The sequence below is a fragment of the Arvicanthis niloticus genome, chromosome 17 (assembly GCF_011762505.2).
Source record: "Arvicanthis niloticus isolate mArvNil1 chromosome 17, mArvNil1.pat.X, whole genome shotgun sequence".
In the NCBI taxonomy this organism is placed as follows: Eukaryota; Metazoa; Chordata; class Mammalia; order Rodentia; family Muridae; genus Arvicanthis; species Arvicanthis niloticus.
The window spans coordinates 43,994,781-44,013,637 of record NC_047674.1 but is presented as its reverse complement, the minus strand read 5'-3'; the positions used below and the strand labels follow the sequence as shown (position 1 = coordinate 44,013,637).

At 36.7% G+C, this 18,857-nt stretch overlaps 1 protein-coding gene across 3 annotated transcripts in view; it reads right to left on the bottom strand.

The window, feature by feature from the left end:
• Kcnq5 (potassium voltage-gated channel subfamily Q member 5) overlaps window positions 1-18,857 on the bottom strand; it is a 539,505-nt gene that overhangs the window by 490,585 nt on the left and 30,063 nt on the right. The gene's annotated exons all lie outside the window — the stretch shown is intronic.

Below are 18,857 nucleotides of genomic sequence, written 5' to 3'. Positions count from 1 at the left end.
TAACTATGAGAGAAATTTCTGATGCTTTTAAAGTTGCAGATGAGCAATGTTGTTATATGGTGCATTTTTGATATAGGTAATGATGCATTTGAAGTTCTTATCTTGATAGACTTGAAAGCTAAGGGAGTATGGAAGATCTCAAGAGAAAGGTAGCATGTATGCTCAAATCTCTTTTTTAAATTGTTTTATTTATTTATCTTTCAAATGTTGCCCCTTTCACTGCCCTTTGTCACACAATCCCCCACATCACCTCCCTCCAGCATACCCCTTTGCTGAGGCATCAAGTCTTTATAGGATTAGGTGCATCCTCTCCCACTGAGGCCCAACTAGTTAGTCCTCTGTAATATATGTGCCAGAGGCCACAGTCCAACCCATGTATGCTCTTTGATTGGTGGCTTAGTCTCTGGGAGTTCCAAAGGGTCTTGGTTAGTTGATACAGTTGGTCATCCTATGGGGTTGCCATCCACTTTAGTTCCTTCGGTCCTTCCCCTAACTCTTCCTTAGATATTCCCTACCTCAGTCCAATGGTTGACTGAAGTATTTGTAGCTGTCTCAGTCAGCTGCTGATAGAGCTTCTCAGAGGACAGCAATGCTAGGCTCCTGTCTGCAAGCACAACATGGCATCAGTAATAGTGTCAGAGTTTGGTGCCCACCCATGGGATGGATCCCAAGTTGGGCCAGTCATTGGATGGCCTTTCCTTCAATCTTTCTCTATGTGCTCAAATATTAAGGGATCCCAGGACTTTCTCCATTCTCCTTAGGAACAAAGGTTCAAAACAATCAAAATCAAGATCAGGGACTATCTCAACACTCCTCAAAGGGGGAAAATATAGAATGGTCCTAGATTCTAAAATGAGCATGTAAAGTACAGAAAGTGGATGCCTGCTAAGTTGTTCCCATTAAAATGCAATTATTTGCAGCTGAAGGGATGGATCAGTAGTTAAGAGTATTGATTATTCTTTCAAAGGACCTTAATTCGACTCCCAAAAACTCATGTATACAATAGTTTAAAACCATCTGTAAATCCAGTCCCAGGGGATCTGAAGTCCTCTTCTATTCTCTGAAGACATAACACATGTGGTGCACAGACTCACATACGAGCAAAATACCTATGAACATTTAAAAGAAACTGGTATTATGTGTAAAAACATCCTATAATCATAGCATGATGAAAATAAGCCCCAATGATAAGCTTGAAAAGGCAAATACATAACAGAAGCAGTGTTTGCGTTGTGGGTGGATATTGGATATCTATCATCTAAGCTTCTGGAAACTAGTATCTACAGGTCAACTATCTGCTACCTCTGGGCCTGGTTCAAAGAGGGAGACAGGGTATTGGTGTATAAATTCCAATTAGCATTCTCACGATGAGAAAAATATTTCACTTCATTGCCATCTCCTGCCTGTTAAGTAATGACAATAAAACTTAAGTTAGGGAATTATAAAGTTAAATGTAGACACAAAGTGTCTAGCTAACAGTATGCACTGGCTGGTTTTGTGTGTTAACTTGATACAAGTTAGAATCATCAGAGAGAAAGGAGCCTCAGTTGGGGAAATGTTTCCATGAGATCCAGCTATAAGGCATTTTCTCAATTAGTGATCAATAAGGTATATCCCATTCCATATGATCATAGCCAACCCTTGTGGTCCTGGGTTATATAAGAAGGCAGGCTGAGCAAGTCATGGAAAGCAAGCCAGTGGAGCACCCCTTTGTGGCCTCTGCATCAGCTCCTGCCTCCAGGTTCCAGTCCCACTTGAGTTTCTGTCCTGAGTTCCACCAGTGATAGATATGGAAGCTGGATAATCCCTTTTCTCCAAAAGTAGATCTTTGGTCAGGATGCTTTGTCAAAGCAATGGAAACCCTACCTAAAACATGGTAATTATTCAACAAACAGCAGGTACAGTTAGCACGTCATATTTGTTATCTCACAAAATTCTCTTAAGCATGAAGGACAAATGCCATCTCCACACATTAAACACTCAGGTCACAGAACATGCGATATGGTATGCTAACAGGATAGAGAAGGTTTTCACATCAGTTCACCCTTTTTTTTTTTTTTTTTATGCTCAATCTCTGGAGTCAGTACAGAAGTACAGAGAGTTACATTAGACTTGCAGTAACTGGTAGTATTCTCCAGTCCCTTTATTGCTACTTGTTAAATAGCTACATAGACCACAAAAATCATCCTAAACTAAAATGCACACATCTCTTTCTTAGAGTATGGTTGATTCCACCAAAGACAATGAGAACCTCTGGGGTAACATATACTTTTGGTATATTGATTATTTCCAGATGTAATGTAGTAGTGTAAAGAGGTAAAAAGGTATTTCCTTTTATAGCTTTAAGAACATAGATTGTTTTCCTAGGAGTGGGTGTTCTACACAATAAATTTTTATTACCAAATGTTGGACAACCTGCTGAGCATTTTACTGAGGAAATACAGCTTGTAGAATTCTTTTCCCTGAGCTACAGACGTCAGGGTCTCACCTATCTAAAGGTATGATCCTCTCGGAAAGTAGGATTTTGTACAATATGAAAAAGAAATAAGGAGTCTTCACTATTGCCACCCACCTCCAGCTGGAAGTGAGCATGAATTACATTCTTGCCTCCACTGGTCACAGTTTTATTATGAATCAAACAAACTGATTTAAATATCCATCATCTACTTAATGGATACATAAACAGCAGCATATCTGCACAATGAAATACCATTTAGCAGGAGAGTAGAACTGGGCAGACACATTTTGTGGCATAGATCACATATAATATGAGGATATTAAGCAACTTGAAAGAACAAATATTATACAGCAATTCCATTTCTGCTAACAGAAAGAATAGAAAACTGTGCACAGAGAGAAGGTACACTGGAAGTGACTTGGATTGTGGTATTTCGGGTTTGGGGAAGGAGGTGAGCAATGGGCACAGGCTTTTGGGGAGAGGTGATTAAAAATACACTAGAATTACATAATGGTAAGGATTGTACTTTCAAGTAAAAAGACAAAAATCTACTGAATTTGATATTTGTGTGTGTGTTTATACAGGGTTTTGTGGATAGGTAAGCATCTGCATCTTTCTCTATCATTCTGTAACTTAATTTTTGAGACAGATCCTCTCTCTCTCTCTGAACCCTGAACTCACTGATTGTCTGGACTTGCCAGCTAGCAAACATCAGAGGTACCTGCCTTTCCACACTAGAATTAGAGGCTGATGGACAGACAGGACCTAAGGGGTCCAACTTTTCACATGGGTGCTGGGAATGAGGAGCTAGACACAGGTCCACACCTTACAGTACAGCAGCATCCTTTCCTACAGGTCCTATTAGCTCTATAGGTAAAAAGAATTAAGTTTGTGTCTGTGTGTGTGTGTGTGTGTGTGTGTGTGTGTGTGTGTGTGAGAGAGAGAGAGAGAGAGAGAGAGAGAGAGAGAGACAGAGACAGAGACAGAGACAGAGACAGAGACAGAGACAAAGAGAGAGAAAGCAACCTGAAAAATCCTTACTTGCCATCATCAACATTTTCCCAAACAAATATTCCCCTGGGGCTTACTGTGTGAGGTTCAGTGACTTTCTAACAGACACCACATTAGCAAAACAAAGTTAGAAATCCTTATATGCAAAACTGTTTGGTTTTTAAAGTCTTATAAACAAAATTCCCTGCCAAGTTTTAAGTCTGAAGAAGAAAAGAAGAGAAAAAACCCAAATGCTTTGGATGAGTCTCCCTATATTAGCTCTTCCAAAGGGATCAAAGAAGTGCTTCATGGTTTCTGTTCTTCTCTTTGTTTTTAAAATAAAATTGGATTCACTAAGAATGATATTGTATGACTTCTGGAAACAGCAGCAGCTCAAACGTGGAACATATCCAAAGTAGGAAACAAAGTACTTAATTAAGCACATTAATTTTAAAAAAATCTTGCAAATTAAATGTTGTCGTGAAAACATCTTAACTACTTATTAGAACATTTTACACATTTGTTGAGAAAAAGACCAATTTTATATTTTTGTACTCTTGCAGCTTTGTATAATAAAACTTTTCAGAAAGAAAAAGAATCCTGTAATTATTAAAATACACATATACACATATGACCACCGATCATTTGTTTTTTAAACCATCATGTATTAATTATTAATTATAGTTTTGAATATTATAGTAATTATAATATTGAAATTATTAATTTTATTAATAATGAAAGGGTTTATTTAGTAATCCTGAATAATATGTGTAGCAATGTGACAACTTAAAGACCAAGCCTTGACTCAAACTTTCTGATTTGAGATCTGATTTTTCTATTATGCCCTTCAAAAATGTTCTTGATCTTTGAAGCTTTCAAATTCTTCATTTTTACAAAGAAGCTAAAAGTATATGACATTTAAGATGTCAACAGTGGCCACGTTGTTGAGCTGAACTATTGATATCATTATCATCAGTATCATCATCATCATCATCATCACCTTTGACTTGCTTAATCCCCTGTCATTGGATCATTTGTTACCTCAGAGAATTTCTTTACAGAGTTTACAGGTTTCAAACAGAAGTAAGGTCACAAAGCCAGTCAGTGTTACTGTAAGGTACTATTTTTTTACCCTTTTGCTACGAGAGAATTCAGATTTCAAGAAATAATTCATCCTTTTTACTAACAAGACTATAACAGCAAACTTATAACATGTCTTTTTTTCATAAACAAACCCAAATAAAACATCTCGTTCATTTGAATACAAGCAAAATAGCTGTTATCTGACAACTATAATTACTAGCCATACAGGAAAAATAAGTCACCTATGAGATCCATGTGGCATCTATCAGTATAATGAGATGGGAAAAGAAGCAAATAAGTTTCCCATTCACCTTCCATGTCACCCTCTGTAGGTCAGTAGCAGTAGCTCTGTTCTGAAAATAATTCCTACTTACAAAAGGTATTTGTCTCGTAGAGTAAATTTATCACTCAACTCCCTTGTGCTGTGCTAGCTGTCACAGATACAAGCTAAAGCTACAGCTTACCTTATCTAGATCTTTTACCCTGAGATAAACTGTGTGTAGAATTAAAATCAGCTATACAAGTCTTAACATAAGTGTGATGTTAATACCAGAGTCAGTTATCCTCTGCGACAGGAGGCACAGACCTCATCCAGATGTTGAAGCAGTCTACAAAAGTTCACAGTGTAGAGAACAAAGATTAGGTATGCATAGGCATGATACTTTCCCTCCATGGACAACACATTCTAATGTAAGCTTTCCCATTTGGGAGGAGCAACAGGTTTCTGAGCTCTACCCCCAACCATCACCATCCTTCAAGACAATCTATAGGAAAAGGAGCATCCAGATCACAGCTCTGGGAAACACAGACTTACTGCCTGCCTCCATTGTGTATGTCTGGATTGAATGGCAGAGTACTGGCTTGCCTGGCCACAATTTACATAGGAAGCAGGCTAGTGGTCTCCTTGAGAACTGATGTAGCAGGTTAACATTTGATTATGCTAAGCAGCTGGGATGGACCTATTGTTTGAGAGGCAAAATTAACTGGAATCCCATTTTATGACACAGTTTGATTTGGTGGACCAAGAAAAAACAAATTTGCTATAGAAACACAAACACAGACAGACAGACAGACAGACCCCCCCCCCACACACACACACGCATGCGCATAGACACACACACACACACACACACACACACACAGTATCCCTACTGATCCAAAAATATAATAACAAAAACCTGAAAATACAAACACCATGCACAAAAGCAACTGAGCCATAAAGAAGTATATATTCTCTGTTCTCTAAGAATACTACTCTGTATATGGGCTAGTCAGATCTCTTAACATTTGGCTCTACATTATTCTATAGCAGGATTTTGAGAGAAAACAAAATGAAAAATCTAGATGTATTAATTATATTTCTATATAGTTAAAAAATATCAACATTTTTATAAAGAATCAGAAGAAATTAGCACAACAATATGCCCAGATTCTAAAGATAACATCTAAGTGCTAGAAAGAAGCAAAACTAAGATACAAATAAAAATATATGACAATACTACTTTTAAGTTATCTGCACTGAGCATATAGATGATTTACCTAGCATTTGTGAGGCCACGAGTTCAATCCCTATCACTGCTGAAAATAAAGTGAAAAAAAACATGAATAAAATATTTATGCAGATTATTTAACATCAAAAACACTATACCTAAATGGAAAAGAGCTACACTATAAATTAATAAATTTGCTAACTATTAGAGAATTATCTTCCACCAGTTCTGTACAGAAATGTCTGTTATCCCTTAATTCATAGAGAGTTTTCAAGTGACTCACTCCAAAATTCACTTAAAAATCAATTAGAGATAGAGAATCTAGGTGCAATAATACAAGCCTGTAGCCCCAGCAATATGAAGGCAAAGGCAGGAGGAGGTAGGATTCAAGGCCCACTTGGAATACCTGTCTCAAAACTCCCACCATAATCATCACAAGAGCCCCAGTGATTCGGACACAAATCAGCTTTTTAGTAGACTCTACAACATGGACATAACACCCTGCCCCTGTGAGCCATAGGCATATTCTGACTGCATTTATGGTAGACTGAGGTGCTTTAATGTGGGACTATTCTTGGACTGTTTTATGACAGTGAAAGGCAGTATTTCAAAGATTCTGCAAGATATGAGAGATAAAACTTTCTGCTCTTCTGCATGTTGTGATCTCCACACCCTTCTATGCTGGCTCACATTCCAAGAGTTGTCTTCCTTTCACGATAAGACTAGAGACTAACCAGTTGCCTCTGTGGAATGAAGATGACATGCTCAACAGATCCTGGGAGATTCATCACCTGATTCTTAAAAACTCAAAAGGCCTTCATGCAAGTTAATAAAAGTAGACCTTATGACAATCCTGCCAAAGGCACATTTCTCTGAATTTACTCCAACAGTTAGGTAGGAATACTGCAGCTTCAATCAATAAGAGGCTAAGACATGATCTACAGTAGAAACAGCTAAAAGACGATCCTAGGATTTTAGGTAATATCCGCTGATTTACTCCCTTAACTCTAGAAAGGATCAATATTTCTAAGCCACTGCTCCTATCTGATGAAAGCCCCTAAAATTTCTTCAAAAGATTGATAGTGCAAAGCTGCAGGAGCATATATCCCAAAGAGTTGGCTATAAAGAACTAGGAGTGGACAAGGCAGGCAAATGCCACAGAGCCACAGGTTCACAGGGGGTCATTCTGCAAAATGATGACACATCCTTCAGAAAGCTGGTATGAGAAGCATGTCGGGAGAGCTGAGTTATTTTCACTGCCCATTCTCTCTCCCCTCCAGTCACTTGGCCTCAGCACCGATGGCTAGATGGCTAATCTCAAAAAGCTGCTGTTTGTCAGAGTAATAAGCAAGACTCCAGACCTCAAGGCCCAAAGTGAAAATTGGAAATCTAAAACCCATTGACAAATATCAGGTCCCACAACAGAATTCAAAAGGCAGGGATTGAATTCAAATATCATTGCAGTTCAAGAATAAATTAACACAGATTGATTTTATGTTTTACCCTAAGGATTAAACTTCTATCAAGAGATAAAAATTTCATATTTAAAAAAAAATCCCATGGATGAGAAATATAATTACCCTGATAGTTTAATGTTAGATCACAAATAAGCCTTATATGGTCTAAGACTGCTTTAGACACTCAATTTTGAAAATCATGTAGCCCCTGAGTGCCAATATATAATGCCTCTGGAAAAAAAATGAACAGGGATTTTTAAAGATTTGTTCATTTTGTTGTCTCATAAAAACATAAGCAAAGTAAAATATCTGTCCTGCCACTGTTACATGCTCACACACATTTACTCACCGACTGACAAAGCATGAAGAGCTATTCTATGAAGCTAGCTCAGGGTTAGTTGAGAGTAGAACCTTCCTATGAATATAAACAGATGTATCTCAATACCTAAGCCCAAGCTTCCTCCAAACCTCCACTAAAGCATCCTTTGAATCAAGTCTCTAATCCAAATACCTAAAGAGTTTAATTATACACAAGATTTGGGGAACTTAAAAAATAATTTGTTCTGCAAAACCAATACATTGAAAGATATACAGAGATGAAGCCAGATAGAGGATAGATGGATAGACAAATGGATAAATTGATAAACATGCAGGTAGGCAGAAAGGCAGATAAAATATTTTTCTTCCTTTGCTTAAAAATTTTTGTGTTGTATTATTTAGAATGTATCTTTCATGTCTAAGTCTTTAAGTTAGAAATGTCGCTGATTGCCTCATCTCAAGTTCTTAGACCTTATAGAATATAGAATCAAAAAGAGAAGTTATAATGCCTCTTATATTGTTACTCAATTTGACTAGTTATTCAGACTCAATCATGGACTGGTCTAGAAATCAATTCAATATTGCAAATAACAGTCTTCATTTGGAATTCTGGTTCTGGACATTTTTAGAGACGCATATGGAAATTTCATTTGGAATTCTGGTTCTGGACATTTTTAGAGACGTATATGGAAATTAGCTGCAGTTCTCTATGATATTATATTAGCAAGAGATAAAGTTGGGGCAGGATCTGGATTTCAAACAGGTGTTAGCACATGTGTTAAAGCTCTTTTAATTGTCAAGTTAAAATACTTTTGTTTCTTCTACAGTATTTGATGAAAGTTGATTGTACACCTTCTAATTGTGTTTGTGTTTTGAAATCTGGCATGTCAGTTATGGAGGTCTATCAACCAGCTTTTGTTGAACCTTGGTATTCTAAAAATAGCTTGCAAGTACTGGAAGAAATGAGTCAGGCTTTAAGCAGAAGCAAGAGGGTAGTGGGCTTGACTATTGTTGGTATAACAGCTTTAATTACATTGATTGCTAGCACCACTGCTTCGGCAATTGCTGTGACACAAGAAGTTAAGACAGCTACTTTTGTTAATCATTTAGCAAAAAAATATTACTAATATGTTGAATATATAAGATGATTTAGATAGGCATTTGGAAGAACAGATTGATGCTTTTTATCTATTTCAAATTATGGAAAGGAGGCTCAAGATTTAAGGGTAAAGAGCCATTTCAAGTGTCATGCCAAATACCATTGGATTCATGTTTGTTCTAAAATTTACAATGGTAGTCATTATAATCAGGAAGAAGTTTAACAACACTTGCAGTGTATTTGGCATAATTCTAACATGTCTCGGATGTTTTAAGGACACATAGGGAGCTTATGAATTTCAAGAATGCTGCTCTGCTGAGCATTGATGCAGTAGATACTGTTGATAAAATTACCCATGGCCTGAGGTCAGTATTTCTATTTTGGTCAAGCTTCAAAAAAAATGGCATATATAGCTTGATCATGCTAGCCTTTTTTTGTCCTGGGGATACTTTTATTCCTGCCCATCATGTTAAAGCTTTTCTTTAACAACATCAACATGTTGGCAGCCAAAGTACATGGCTTGAACCTGAAAATAGACCCCCAGACAGAGTTATTAAATTAACAGGCTGGCAAGCCAAGGACTGGTAACATTCTACACAGAGCCTTGCTAACCTGAGACATAAATGTATTGCTTTTGATAATGCATATTCCATGACAGGTAAGGAAAGCATTCTTATCAGAACAACCTAAAACAGGCTCAGTCTTGTTAATAAAATAAAAGGGGGGGGGCGACGTCAGAGACCTCTGAGGCTGCTTGGCAAGAATCTGACATGGGCCAAGGACAAGGAAGTAGGCTTCAGGTAGAAATCTGACATTAGGCTTGAACAAAGAAGTAATCTCAGGCAGGAATCTAAATATTAGGCTTGAACAAAGAAGTAATTTCAGGCAGGAATCTAAATATTAGGCTAGAACAAAGAAGTAATTTCAGGCAGGAGTCTAAATTTTAGGCTAGAACAAGAAAGTAGGCTTCAGACATGAAAATGACCTTGAGCTGGGACAAGTAGGTAGGCTCAGATAGTTTGGTCATCCTGATAAACTCTTAGAAACAGTGATCATGGGAGTGTTCACATAAATGAGTTTAATGCCTTGCTTTTTCTTTGACTATTTGTGTTTATTGTATTGCTTGTTCCTTGAAGATTTGCATCTATTGTATTGCTAGACCCTCAACCTAGAACTGACCTTAATACATGCATGTAATTAATATTGTATAAAAGTATAAAGGAGGGGGGGGATGGGATAGGGGGTTTTAGGGACAGGAAATGGGGAAAGGGGATGACAAATGTGTATTGTAAATAAATAAAATATCCAATAAAAAATTTTAAAAAAAACCTGGTTTTTATCCCAGTACTACACAAATAAAGGAAAACATTATTATTTTAAAATAAAAGAAATGTCACTGATAAAATTATACTGCCATATAATAAAACAGCTATGGCCCATGATTTAGTGCAGTAAACTGTCCTACAACTGCCTGCAATTTATTTTAAGAGTAAGCAGATCATTCATTTTAACCTTATGCAGAAGATAATGTTGGGGTATGTTTAGTCTGACCTAACCCTGAGAAAGCTGATTTGTTAGTACTATCATAGTCTAAAAACTACTATTTCCAGGGTCTACTCCAGGACCCCCCCCCCCACCTTATTGAACCAAAGTAAAGGCATTTTAAGATAGTAGAGCTGAGCATAGAGAATGTCCAACTAACTGATCTTCCAATTTAAGAAATATTTTCTCTTAGCCATCCTTACTAGGCTCAGATGAAATCTCAAAACAAAACAAAGCAACCCCTAACCCCCCCACAAAAAAATCAGTTTAAATTTGCATTTCCCAAAGCATGCAGTCTCAGTTTCAGCTGAGAAACCATTGGCAACTGATGGCCACTGGATCAGTTTTCAGGGATGTGGCATCTGAGAGTGATCCATGTTCTAGTTGATGGTCCTATAACCATGTACACAGGCAGCCCTAAGTAAACTCAGTTAACTTAGTGTGTTTTCTCTCTCTCTCTCTCTCTCTCTCTCTCTCTCTCTCTCTCTCTCTCTCTCTCTCTCTCTCTCTCTCTTTCTCTCTCTCTCTCTCCTGAGAGTGTAAGCTGCTGGGAAGGAAAAGTGAACTGGTGGGAGAAACAGAAAAGGTACTAACAGACTGGGAAATGGATTTGATCAAAACACATTATAAGCATGTCTGCCATTCTCAATATGTTTTTAAAAACAGAGATAAAGGATAATGTTATCCAGCTACCAAAATCTAGATGATCAGTTCTGTATGTTCTTTACTAAAACAGAAATTACCTTCACCTTGGTCTCCTCTCTTCTCTGACCTCTCTCCATCTTCCTCTGCTGCATTAGTATCTTCCACACCTTTTGGAGTCTCTTCCACAGGCTCAATTGCTGAATTGACTCTTTAAAAATTCTAACCATTCTTGATCTTTGTTCTTCTCTATCATTTTAAATGACCTTTAAAAAGACTATTCTACTATTTACTCTCCTCATTGAGTAATAGTACTTCAATATTTTAAAGTCATAATTGGAGTCTGGCAGGATGGATTATTGGAATAAAAAGACACATACCACAATCCCTGGGGACTTGAGTTCAATTCTCAGGACCCACATAGTGGAAGGACAGACCTTGTTTTTCAGGGAAGGAGGCAGACATGCAGTTACTCATATTCAAAGTGTGGCTTTTTTATTGCTTGTTTCCTTTCCATAGGTCAACAATAACAACCAGGAAAATAGGTTTTCTTTCCCCCACTAAAGTATTCTACATCTACATAGCTTCCTGTATCCACAGTATATAAAGCTGAGAGGCTTGAAACCAGCAAGACTAGCTTAATTGCTCTCAGACACAAGAATATCTGCCACAGTTGGCTATTCTACAACCTCCCTAGAAGCAGATTCTACTTTGAAGTGTCTTTCTCTACTGAAAAGTTACTCTGTTTAATTAGCTTAGATCATACATGCTGACCTTTCCCTTCCTGTTCACCATTATTAACTTTCCAGTGCTAGAAGTCAATGATCAGATTACCTGTTGGCCATCTTTTCTTCATACATAACCACTACAGATTATTTAACCTTTCACAAGGGCTTTTGGTCATGCCTATAAATTTTTATGTGCCTCTTATATCTTCGTACTTATTAGCCTTAATCATGAAACTTGAAAGTAACAAATATTAGAAAATAATCATACCGTGGTGATGGCATGATTAGTAAAATAATTGTGATATTTTTAAAAAATCATTTTGGGGGCACTATGTCTGATTCTGATGAATCTCTAAAACAAGTTTGAAAGGGACAAAAACTATCAGTTGTCTCAAATGAGAAAAATGAAGCCCCCAGGGTTTATTTTTCAAAAAACTACAGCTAAAGAGTGCTAAAGACTAAACTTCAAATTTTCATAAGAAATACTATTTTTCTATTTATCTTATTTTATATGTATGGGTGTTTTGCTTGCAGGTATGTCTGTGAATCATGTGTATCCTGAAACTGGAGCTATAGACAGTTGTGAGCCACCATGGGGCACTTAGAATTGAACCTGAGTCCTTTGCAAGAACAATAAGTGCTAACTACTGAGCCATCTCCCCAGACTCAAAACTTTGCTACTTTTATTTCTAAATATATTAGGCTTCCTACATGTGTCTGTGAGACAATCTTAGTAGCCCTCTTTGGCTCTTTTTGTCTTCAGTTTTAAAACGATTTGATAATGTATGTACATGAATATGAAATTTCTGGCAGGGTATGTATGTCTCATCATAGACAAGTAATTCCTGCCAAAGATCTGCATGTTCATGTACTCTGCCATCGTGAATTAGGTTATAATAGTAGTTGTTGTCATGGTTACTCTTTTTATAGCTCTCATGTACTTTTTGTGTAAAGGTGAAATTACTACCTATTTTATAATATCAATACTATGTCTCAAATGGTAATACAAAGTGTAAGCCTAAGAGGCATCATAATTTTAAAGTGGAAAATAAAAATTACATTCACTGTCAACTGTTCTCTTCAGAAAGCAAGACTCAAGTGCAAACACACAGAAGAAAGTGTTTTTAGATGAAGTGGATGAAGTTGTTGAAAACATTATTCTTAATTACTTAGGCATGATCTGAATGATGATGACATGCATGTGAGAAATTCTCCTAGAGATTCTGACAATGTGCACATCAGAACTAGAGAAGCACCCACTGTGGACTCCCTATGAAACTGTGAAGGTCTCTGTTACCTTACTTTCTCATCAAAGAGTCATGTAACTTTCCCATGTGGACTTAATGTTTGCATCCTTCTCAAATTCATAGATTGACTCCCTAAACCCAGTGTGTCTGTATTTAAGGATAAATATGGGGACCTAAAGCCACAGAAATGAGTTCTTTATCCAAAGAAGAAATGAGATTGCATATGCTGTTTCCCTGCCATTTGAATACACAATGTGAAGTTGGCTGTCTATAAACCAGGAAGACAGCCAGGAACTATATTGGCTGGCTAGAGTCTAAATTCAGTTCAAATTATATCATGATGGTGAAGCCCTGGTAATATAGGATTAGTGCCTTCAGGAGAAGAAACAATAGAAAGCTTATGTATACTTTTCTGACTATACAAGGACCCAGTCAGAAGCTAGCCATATATATATATATATATCTTCAAGAGGCCAGTTTGGCCAGCACCTTAACCTGGGTGCTTCAAGACATTGAGAAACAAAAAATTAAATTATTGTATTTAACTCATTCTACATATTGTGATATGTATAGTACTCTTAGGCAACTAAGATACTCATTAATAAATCATATGGCATAATTAAGATACCTTTACTTATCAAGCATCCTAAAGTCTTTGATTTTCCTTATGTCATTATTTCTGATTAAAATGCCTCTTCTCCACAGTTCTACCTACTGGGGTTTGAAAGAGAGCTCAGTAAGTAAGAGCAAATATTATGTTTGGAGAGGACCAGGGTTTGACTGCCAGTAGCCATACTGAATGTCTCACAACTACTTTTAAGGACAGCTCCAGGTGAATCTGACATCTCTGGCCTCTACCAGCACTCATATGCACATATCCACCCACAGATACATAATTAAAAACAATAATAAACATCTGATAACAGTTCTATCTACACTTCCAATTCTGTCTCATATCATGCATTTGTTTGACAAGGTTTCTCTGCGTCTCTGTGTATCCTCACTATCCTAAAACTCACTCTGTAGAAGAGACTAGCCTCAAACTCACAAACATCTGCATGCCTTTGTCTCCTAAGGGCTGAGATTAAAGGCATGTGCTACCATGCCCAGCTTACAGAAAGCTTTCCTAAATCTACTATCCTGCCCAGTTAAGAAATACCTGTATTTACATATACATGTACACACACACGTACACGTACACACACACACACACACACACACACACACACACACACACAGACAAACATGGGATGGGGGGTAGTAAGAGGAAGAGAGAGTCATGTTAACTTTTGAGCTGAATCTTGTATTGCTAGCTTATCTTATTTTCTCAGACAAAACAGTAAGTGGTTTGGACACAGAAGGTATGTTTACTAATCACTAGTATCGTCTGCAGTACTAACAGATTTCATGCTCAGTCATTGTGTTTAGTTAATACAACTGAACTATATTGATGTGAAGCATTAACTTTTCTTCATAAAAGAATTTAGTTTTTAAATATTTCACTTTGGCTTCTTACCTTTTATATTTGTACTATTTCTCTGAGAACTTAGTGGAACATATTTTGAACATATTTCTCCTCATCCCATCACTTCTTTAACTTAATGCATTTAACTCAATCAAGGATTACAGAGAAGGTATTTTAAAAATTACGGCAGAAGCTAGAGTGCATAAGATTATTTCTTCATGGCTTTTATCTTGCCATCTTAATGTCAATATTTAATAAGCCATATAGTAGTTATCAAATTTATGAAAGGAACTAGCCATTAAGCAGAGTTTTATTTGACCTTCACAGATATTCTGTTAAGGCCTCTTACTTCTCCAGAATAAGCTCCCACATTGTGTTACTCCCCCAATGGGTGATAGCTTCTAAAGAGTCCACCTCCCAAATCTCCACTCATTAATGCCTTTTGTTACCATAGCTGGGCATATTTTTCACGCCATGTATATATACATGCTTTATGCATTAATATTAAGTCTAAGTACCACAAATAAAATATGCAATATTTGTCTTTCTGTGTTTGGATTAATAAGGTAATCTCTCATTGCATACAGTTTTCTGCAAAAGACATAACTTTCCTCTTTATGCCCAAATGTAAAAGTCCAGCCACTATACCAATCAGTATGAAGGTTTCGTAGAAAATGGCTATTTTACCAACCTATACCACTGCTGCATAGTCACCTATGTGGTATTTCTACATAATATAATCTTGCTTACTTCTAAAAACAACATTTCATTTCATGGGTTTTTTTAATTAATTATTCCATTCATTTACATCTCAAATGATATCCCACTTCCCAGTTACCCACTCTACCAACCCCCCTCCCATAATATCCCACTTCCTGGTTACCCTTCTGCCATCCCCCCATCCCATATCTGCCCTCCCTCCTCCCTTTTGCCTGTATGAGAGTGCTCCCCAATACAAAAGCCTCATCAGACATCCCAAGATTCAGGTCTTTTGAATGCAAATATAGTCTGTGCAACTGCTCATAACACTTCCAAAGCTGATACCGTGTATAGAACCTCTAGCTTAGAATTGTTTCTTTGTGTTTGGTTATACAATCATTGAGAAAAGCATTAAATACCAAGACTAATTCATATATCTTATCACAGATTAGAGATCATTTCACTCATATCTAGTTGGCTAATAATTGAAAATTAAAAATTCTCATAAAGTGACCCTGAGTAAAAATCCAACTTGGTTGAGGAAGTCTCTCTGTGATATCAACAGTGGTCTGGCTCACTGAGATGAGTACTGGCAGGATAATGGAGTATACAGTACATCTTTCTGTGTATGCTGTAGCCACTCACTATGCAGGAAGCACCTGATGATTTATGCCAAAAATTTATAAACAAATAAAAATTTGAAAACATGAACTATCTGTGACAAAAACCCATCTAATTACATAGAGAGGAACAATACAGCTTGAAATACAGTTTCAGGGGAATCCACTTGCTTCCGATGACATCGTATGCATCCCATTATGGAAAGTGGTTTCTTATGTACCTGTTGATCTGCTACTGGATACTTCACAAAGAGCTACTTACAAGTTTAAAGAGATGGTGTTGATTCTTTTTCTACAAATCCTTGAAAAGTCTTGGGTGGCTATAAATGTTGACAGTGAGAGATTTAGAGCTCAGTAGTTTTAAGACTTGCTTCTGTGCAAATGTATTTTGGTTTCAAATCATAGCCTAAAAACAGAAACTTTTAATCATTATAACAATCGATATATACAAACACCATATTGTAAATAGAGGAACCATTTTTATTTATGAGTGAAAGTTGGTTGTATATTAAGCAAGAATGTATTGTGTTATAATGATGATGATAATAATAGTAATAATAATAATAATAATAATAATAATAATAATAATAATAATAATAATTTTACTCTAAAGTGTTTTTGCTTGGCAGAGACTTGATGTATGTGTGGGGGGATAACACAGGAGTATCCTGTTCTTTCAGAGGAGAAGGGGAGGTGAGATGGGGGAGGGGGTGCTGAGAGGCTGCAGTGTTTGGGATATAAATAAATAAATAAATAAAATTTTTAAATATATTTGCTTTTATTAAATAATTGGCACCTATATAATGAGATATCTAGGTGTAAATGACTTCTCATTTTTCAGCTATTTGGCAGGGAACATTTGTAAAATTATTGACCCACATTTTTCCTTCAAAAAACAGGCATTGTACTAGTGAAAGCAATGAAACTTAAGAATCATTCACTTTATGATAAACTTGCTTTTATATATACTCTCAAAAAACACATCATGTTATTTTCCTCCCACAAAAACTGTCTTCTGCAAATCCCAAGTGCCTTAAACAAGACCAACATGTTTGCTTCTCTCCTGCCAGATACCTGAAGTGTAATACGAAGATAAATCTGAAATTACTTGCCATATGTTATAAGGCTTCTTCTTGCAGGTCTCACTCTATGCATTCAATCATGATTGCCATGTGAAATGTCCTTGTCACTGCTCTCTGCAACACACAGCAGTATGCTTCATGGGGCGTTCAATTATTACACCTGTGCCCCCTTGGACCTTGCAGCAATGATGATTAATTTCAGGGCCTTTTATTTTATTCCACTGCTGTGTTATTGTAAAATTATGCAAAGCAGAACTCATGAAGTCGCTTAGTTCTTGTGATCTCTAGGAGGTATCCCAAGAACAGAATTTATACATGAGAATCCTCACTGAATTATGACATTAAAAAAAAATCATTGCTGAGCCATTTCATTACACTGGTTCTAAGTACTTTGAGGAGGGTCTAGAAAAATCCTAATACCTTGATTGGACAATGTGGACTCCATCAGTCAGCAATGCTGTCCAAAGGCACCAAAGACTTGCTACCTTAAGAATGTTCCTACTTTTCTATACTGTACTTTCTGTGTGGAGAGCAGTGGAACCTCCATGTCTGGAGCAACCACTACTAGGGGGTTGCAAGCTCAGGAAGAAAGAGTGGAGTCTTAGATGGGAAATGAAGATTTAGAGAAATAAATATGGCTTTAGAACACAGTATCCTCATTTATATTCAGAATATAAAATATTTTACAACTACTGACCCAAAAGGACATTTTTTTAAAAGAAGGGAACTATGCTAAATACCAAGTGTGATTACAATTACAATATATCATGCCTCAGATCCTCCATAAAGTTTAACGAATGGAACTTTAAGCCCCCTTAGAAACACACACACATTTTAATGAGCAGGCACCTGCTATCCATACTTGAAGCTTCCTGGGGACCTTTAAAATATTTCATCTTAGATGCTTTTTATAAGAGCAACACAAGACTCACTGGTATTACTCCCTATGTTGTTACAACCTTCAGAAATAGTTAAGAGAATTGAAGTTGATCATAACATTTTCAGGGTTCGGCTGTCAAAATTGATTCTCCTCATTTCTCTTTTATCAATAACTAGGGTGCTTTATGTAAACACAAAGAATGGCAAGGACAAGCACAAAGCAACCTTAGAAAGATGAGGAGGGAGCCAGAACTTCAGTTGCCCACATGCTGCATTTGATGAATAACAGACATCAGGACTTCACTTTAAAGATAATAGAATAATTTACTTTTAGGTATATAAGACATGTTCTATACTCAAGTTTTTAATCACTTTGATGCTTCTGTTTGATTATTTGAAAATGTTATGTAACAGTTAATTTCCTTCTTTTCTTCATGAGCACAGAATAAAGTCTGCCTATTAGCTTCTCCATATTTGTTTCCCAGTCAATGGAAACATTCCAGAGGTGTCATTTATACCAGCACATCACAGCTACACCATCAAGAAACTAAATCAAAACAAGTGGTATTAAAAACAACTATAAGGGCTGGAGAGATGCCAGCAGTTAAGAGCACCAGCCCTTCTTTCCGAGACTCAAGTTCGATCCCCAGCACCCATATAAAAGGTTACACCTATCCATAACTTCAGTTCTGGGGGATCCAGGATACTCTTCTGGCTTCTACTGTATGCACATGATGTATAAATATGCATGCAATACCCACAAAACATTAGATAATAAAAGGATTTTTAAAAGATTTGTAGATATCATACTGTACATAGTATGTTCAAATTCTGTAACTTTTTTTTAATTGAGTGAATAAATAACTACTTTTATGCATCACAAATTAATCATTAAAATACTAACCATTGTACTCACCTGATAGGAAATTTTATGAATTTCAAGTGAGCTAAAAGGCAGGATATAAACATACTAAAAAGAAGTGTGGAGGAGGGGACTGATTCCTAAAAGAGCAGACCACAATGCACGAGGAGAGAATTAAGAATGATCTTACTGAACA